We start from the raw sequence: 6937 nt of genomic DNA, 5'->3' as shown, positions 1-6937 counted from the left end.
TGCTAAGAAAAATTGGAAAGCCTCGTCTAGGTTCAGGAAGAGAACGTACAAGACAAACATCATTCAGCGATGCCTGCACTGGGTGATGGTATCTGCTGGCCAACCCTGCCAAGGGAATGGAGCGTAGTGGGCTCAGTGAAGATGTTTCTTTCCAGCATCTCACGTGCCCAGTCCTGTGCTAGGAGCTTGGGAGGGGGAGATGAGTCCTGAAGCAGACTCCGGTCTAGTGGGAGAAATACAGGACACAGTGATGAAGAACACTGTTATCCGCACCTGTCTGAAATCCTCGAAGGTGGGGGTGCCGGAGGAGCTCACGGAAAGGAGAGGAAGGCGGACCGCAGTTCTCAGGCGCACTTCCCGGAGTGGCGAGAAGAGGGACCCAGCTAGGTCTACCTGGAACACCAGTATTCCACCATCAAAAGCTGTTCTTGATGAGCAGGTGAGAAAGGAGAGACCAAGGAAGACAGCGAAGCCCAAGTGAGCCGGTTTGTTCTTCCTACTTTTAGCTCTCTCCGCCCCCTTTCCTCAGAAGCCTCTGGGGCAGAGGGGGGTGGTGGGGCCAGTTGGGGGCGGGGGTGCTCCCAGCCCGCCTGAGCTGGTGCATTTCAAAGCGCTGCCTGGGTGGAGAAGCTGTTCCGAGAGAAGCAGCGGTGTGACCCTGCTCTTGCAGGCATGTGATGAATATTTCATAGCCCAGATGTAATCCTGTCCACAATTTTCTCTCCTTCCGGCTCGCCAGCACCCCTCTCCTCACGGTCCTCCACCTCTACCCCACCCCAGTCCCCAACCGTTCCCAAGTCAGGAAAATCAGTCAAAACATTTATCAAGAATCGGTATGAACCAGCCAAGCGCTGTGAAGAGCTAATCTGTGCAGAGCTAATAAGAATGAACAAAGTCACCACAGACTTCGCCATGGGCATCGCTGATAAGGATTTGTCAGAAGAATTGCAGGTAAGATCTGAACAGCCCCGGGAAGTGGAATGCAAATGCCTGGCTTCCCATCCTCTCTCCCCGTGCCCCCTTGGAGCAGACTGGAGCCTTGAGAACAGAGGCAGAAACTCACCCAGGAGCGGGGCAGGCCGGCAGGCCCGGCTGGGACATGGAAATGTGGAAGGAGATCAGCAGAGCCAGCCTGAGCATGCACCAGGATGGGGAGCAGGGGCGGGTGGGCAGTCGAGGGAAGGGGAGGAGGAGGAAGCCAGGGAGACCTTCCGTGTTCCCTTCCTTGGCACAGGGAACCTGGTAGGCAGGCGGTGTGCTGAAATCAGATGGAGAAAATAAGATCCCACCCAACTGGAAGCTGCCGAGGACTGCAGGAGGGTTTTGAGAGTGCCCACCTGGAAAGCTGACGCTGTAAGCGGTGGCCGGAGGGAGGGTGGCAGAGTTGCACAGCCATGGGGATGAATCCCAGTTCGAATGGTCTCCAGCCGTTGGGACCTTGAGAAAGTTGCTGAACGTCCCCGAGCCTCAGTCTTCTCCCCGGTACGACTAGTACTAGTTGCTTCCTGGGGCCACGTGTGAGGGTGACATAGGGTAATGTCCGTATGGGCATGGCACCGTGCCTGGCACAGAGGAAGGCTCCCACATGTTAGCTATTATTTTAGTTTTAGTTTTAGGGACAGTTCTGCCTAAGAACCTGTGAGCTAGTGGCATCAGCAGACCATACGGTCACAACCTCCCGATTCTGTTGTAGCACCAAAGCAGCCATAGATGGAACAAGCGTGGCCGTGAATCAATAAAGCTTTATTTATAAGAACAAGAAGCCAGCTGTGGGTGTGTGATGGTCTGTGGGCCATCGCTCCCCATCCCGGGTGTAATTGATTTTCAAACTGCTCAGTTGGCAAGTCTTGTAGGGACATCAGAGGGAGGCCACGGGTCAGGCTGCCTTTGAGCCGATGTGCCTCCTGCAGAGGCTGGAGGGAGCTGGAGGAGTGAGACCCCCAGTTTGCAGACGCTGTGCTGTAGGGCATGGGTGGGGGGCAAAATCTAATATATCTCTGAGAGGATTTCCCTATAAATGAGACATTACTGCCCTGACTGCGTTATATGTTTCCCTCTATGCATCTTCACTGCAAAGTTTATTGTGGGGCCGATGCATTTTTACTGCATCTCCTAAAAGTAGACACATTTTCATCTTTTTCTTGAAATACATATCGTTAAATCTCTCTACCAATTCCTTCTGGCTTATTGGACTTGGGAGCAAGCTGTGAAGAATGATTTGTTTTCAGGCCACAAAGCCACCCCCAAGACAGGCCTCTGTCACACCCCTACAGCCACGGGGGAGAATGGAGGTAGGGAGGGCGGGAGGCTTTGGTGGGGGTTGTAAATGAGGTTTTTGAATAACATTGGTTTCTATTCCCTCACATGTTTTAAAACCTGATAGTTTTCTCAAGTGCTGAACTTGCCACTCTCCCACTGCAATAATATTGTCTCGCATTTGTGTGGGGCTTTACGGCTTAGAAAATGCTTTCAATCTATGTATTATCTTTCGGTCTTCACCACCACCCCGTGAAGTCAGTGGATGGGGAAAAATCATTCCTCGGCCACAGAAGGGATAACTGAGACTCAGAGAAGCAAGTCTAGGACCCTTGGACACTTGTTCCAGATCAGAAGAGGTAACGGGGCTGGGGGGAGGGGGTGGCGGTAGTAGGCGGATATGCCCCGCAAAGATGTCAGCTTCTAATCTTGGAAGCCTGTGAATGTTTCCTATTTGGAAAGAGGGTCTTTGCACATGAGCTTCCGTGAAGGATTTTGAGATGGGGAAGTCATCCTGCATTTTCTCAAGGGGACCCTAGCTGCGATCATGAGTGTCCTTATAAGAGGGAGCCTGCGGGAGATTGTACACGTGCACAAACACACACGCACACTCACAGCAATGTGAAGACAGAGCAGGGAGAGACTCGAACATGCTGGCTTTGACGACTGGAGGGATGTGGCTACAAGCCAAGGAGTCCCAGAAGCCACCAGAAGCTGGAAGAGCCAAGGCACAGACTCCTCCCCACCCCTGCCCCGCCCTGAGGGACACCTTGATTTCAGCCTAGTGATGTTGATTTCAAAGGTCAGACCTCCAGAATGATGAGAGAATACATTTCTGTTGTCTTAAGCCACCCAGTTGGCACCACTTGTTACAGCAAGAGCAGCTACAGGACACTCGCACAGGCAGCAGGGCAGAAGCTGGGAAGCCAGACCATGTCTGTGGGGAGTCAGACGCAGGTCTCCCCACCGCAGACTCCACCGCACCATCCATCGGCTTGGGGAAGGGCCCCTCCCTCAGAAGAAGGGTCAGGTTGGTAGGGATGATGCTGAGCTCAGCCAACCAGTTGATATTAACTGGGCCCTCACTGGGCTGCTTGGAACTGTGGCCTCAGCTGAGAAGTGGAAGCTGTGGCCCATGCCCTCAAGACGTGCACAGGCTGGCTGGGGAAGCCACACACGGAGGCACGAAACAATTAACAAATGGAACAGGACAGGGCATGATGCAGTACCTGCCTGTGAAATAGGCACCTTAACTCCTGACTGTGTCAAGTTTCTAGCACAGGCTGGAAAGTGCTCTGGCTTCTCCGTAGATGGTCCAGGCAGAGGACCTAGCACCCCATGACTCCTGTGGTCCCCCAGGGACTCTGCAACGCTTTGTGTTAAGCATACTGTTGGTGTGAAAGTACTCTGTAATGTAGGCGCCTACTTCCCGTAGTGAGAACAAAAGTGGCCACGTCCAGGCAGAATCAGCGACCCCATGCCAAATGTCCGGCATCCCTGTCCTGAGCTTTCCTTAGGGGCGGGGATGGGGAGGATGACATTAGGTGTGGTCTCAAGAGGAGATTGGGGCAAGAAAGTGAAAATAAAACAGAATTGATTTCTTGTGTCTAATAGAGTTTTTCTCTTTCTTTTTTTCCTGAAACCACATTTGGCATTTATAATAAGACGCTATCTGAAGCCGCTCCAAGGAGTTGGAACCTAACGGAAGGAATGGGATGGGAGACCTGGCTTCATTTGAATTTCCCCCAGAGCTAACAGCCTTCCTCCCAGAGTCCCAGGGAGGGAGGGGCTCAGCCTCACCCAGCGAGGACCGCCCTGATGTCCACCCACTTGACAGCCAGTTAGGACAGCCCACCCCTCTGGCCCACCTCCTGGAAAGTGGGCATAACTTCAGGTTGAACCCGAAATGTAAATATCCTAATTGGCATCTTATTAGTACAAGCAGAAAAGCCCATTGTTATGGAAGAGAAATCTCCCAATCCCCCACCAATTAATCTTTAGCTACACGAGGCTCGTGCTCACCATATCAATGGGAGCTGGGGCTCAGGAGTGAGCTGCGGAAGAGAGGACAGTGACAGCAGCATGTGTGACTGCAGAATCTCCGAGCTGGAGAACACCGTCGTCATGGGGTTAATAGTCTGGCCACCCCCTGGGGAGTGTCCCTTTGGTGAGAACATCTGCTGGTGGTCCATCCACAGGGAGGCTGCCGTGGAGGAGAGGACACGGGTGGTGGAGGATTGTGGTGGACGTTTGTTTTGTTCTTTCCTTTGTGGGGCCTCTGCAGCATCGAGCTGCTTTGCTAGTCGTGTGGGGATTCCCCGTCATTTGAGTCGTGGCGGGAGGCAGACTGTGCTTTCCTCTGAAGGAATGGAAAATTCCCACTACTTGCTTTCCAAGCAGGGCTCACATATGCCCCAGGCTGGGCCAATCTGGCGCTCCCACTCTCAGCTGACCGACCCAGGAGGCAGATGGTGGCAGGGACGTGTGATTCCAGGGATGGCCACTAGTGAGATTGCTGGTCCCATCCGTGGGGTAGGAGTTCTATTCTGTGATCCGATTTTGCTGGTGCTCCTGGCCGCAAAGTCTATCTTCCCTTTACCCATTTTCTTTCTTTAAAAAAAATTTTTAAGTTTATTTTAAGAGAGAGAGAGAGAGCGAGTGCACTAGCAGGGGAGGGGCAGAGAGAAAGAGAGACAGAATACCACCAAGTAGGCTCTGTGCCATCAGCACAGAGCCCAATGGCAGGGCTTGAACTCACAAACTGTGAGATCATGACTTGAGTGGACATCAAGACTCAGACGCTTAACCAGCTCACCACCCAGGCGCCCTTCTGTCTTCCCTTTGCCCATTTTCTAAGCCTCATTTTCTGATGACCTTCCTGATAACTGGGAACCACTGGACATCTTTTAAATAAATTCATTTTCTGCTTAAATCTGCCAGGAATCTGTTCTGTTGCTTGGAAATAACACACCTGACTACAAAACTACATTTTATGGGTCAGAACAAGAGGTGAGGAGGGAAGTTCAGATTTCTGGAGAGGCTGGCATGGGCTGATCTCAGAAATTGTTTCATTTGATCCTACAAGACCATTTGAAACACCTACTGAATCATTTCCTTTATTTTACCAATGAGGAAGCCACGGGCACAGAGTGTTGGCCATCTGTAGGTGGTAGAACTGGGTTGAAGCCAAGTAGCTGTGCTCCACTGCTCTGGGTTCCTCCTCCTCCTCCTCTTCTTCTTCTTCTTCTTCTTCTTCTTCTTCTAATGTTTATTTATTTTTGAGAGAGAGAGAGACAGAGCACGAGAGGGAGAGGGGCAGAGAGACAGAGCCAGAATCCGAAGCAGGCTCCAGGCTCTGAGCTGGCAGTACAGAGCCCAAGGCAGGGCTCAGACCCACGAACCATGAGACCATGACCTGAGTCGAAGTCAGACGCTTAACCGGTGGAGCCACCCAGGTGCCCCTCCCCGTCTGGGTTCTTGCAGAGGACCATGCTGCTGGAGGTGCCCTGGCTAAGCAGAGTGGGCTTTGACCTATTGGAACATATCCTTCTCTGTCTGGATCATCTCTGCTCATCTTGTAAGGCTTTGAGATACACTTTTCCTGGGAAGTTCTCCAGGATCCCCTACCCTCAGGTCAGACTTCTGGTCCTCCTCTCTGTTCCCATGGTGTGCGAGATGGTAGGCTTTCGTAGCATGGATCCTGCTACTTAAGTGCATGCCACTTAAAGACGCAGCTCCTCCAAGATGCTGGATGCTCGTCGCCTTTTCCAGGGACTGAGAGAGACCAAGAATGAGGTTTTATCTTATTGGGTCTTCTAGCGTTAGCATCTGACACAATGCCTCACCCTCCTTTTGGTGCTTAAGACATGCTTATCAAATTAAATTAATAATGACCCAAGTCTGGGCAATACTTTAAACTGAATATCCCTACAAAATTTTTCCCTACAACAAGCACCACCTGATCCAATAGGGGGACCCCCCTCCCCCCCTTTGTTTTTTAATGATAGAACCCAGAGACAGGAATGATCAGTCTGTGTATAGACCTCTTCCCTAATTAGGCTCTAAAAGTTCAAGGACCAATTGAGGGCTCCTCATTCCCTCTATGCCTCCTTTGGTCTCAAGGCTGCTCATTAGTGAACACCTGCTGAGGGGCTAAGGTAGTGATGGTGCCTGCACCTGCCCTGTCTCCATCCTGTCCCACCACTGGCTTTGTAGTGGGTCACATGCTTGGCTGTACATGATAGTAAATGCCCAGGGTGCATTCCACATCTCCTGTTTCCCGCAAGTGTCTCCTGAGAATGACCCAGCTCAATGCACTTTTCTGGAATGTTAGTTTTAAGAAAAGATACTAGGGTAAAGGTCAGCAGCTTGCAGAAGGATGGTGAGGGTGGTTGGGGTGCTGCCCATGGGCTCAACCAGGCCCCCAGCTCCCATGTGGAGCTATATTAACAAAATGCTGATTGGAAGAGACATCTTGCCTGTGGGTGATGCTGCCTGAGCCACTTGGCTCCAGGAGGCCATATTTGTATTCAGAACAACTTGGATGAGGTGAGTACTCCATAAACATGACTCAGAAGACCATTCTGGACCACCTGTTCTGCATCAAGGGGTGGCCTTGGGAGTTAGCTCTTGTCTGAGAGAACTTCCCTCCATTTCATTATAAAACTTGACTTTCTGTGGC

The 6937-nt window shown here is 51.6% G+C and overlaps 1 long non-coding RNA gene across 1 annotated transcript; it reads left to right on the top strand.

Annotated features, from left to right (window-relative positions):
- Positions 1 to 623: 623 nt before the first annotated feature.
- On the top strand, positions 624 to 4894 carry LOC123602360. Its single transcript, XR_006714458.1, has 3 exons — positions 624 to 951; positions 2515 to 2615; positions 3922 to 4894. It is a non-coding gene; the product is annotated as an uncharacterized LOC123602360 (long non-coding RNA).
- The last annotated feature ends 2043 nt before the right edge of the window (positions 4895 to 6937 follow it).

Source organism: Leopardus geoffroyi, chromosome D1 (assembly GCF_018350155.1).
Source record: "Leopardus geoffroyi isolate Oge1 chromosome D1, O.geoffroyi_Oge1_pat1.0, whole genome shotgun sequence".
Lineage (NCBI taxonomy): Eukaryota > Metazoa > Chordata > Mammalia > Carnivora > Felidae > Leopardus > Leopardus geoffroyi.
Note: the sequence above shows the minus strand (reverse complement) of the source record. Positions and strands in the feature narration are given on the sequence as shown.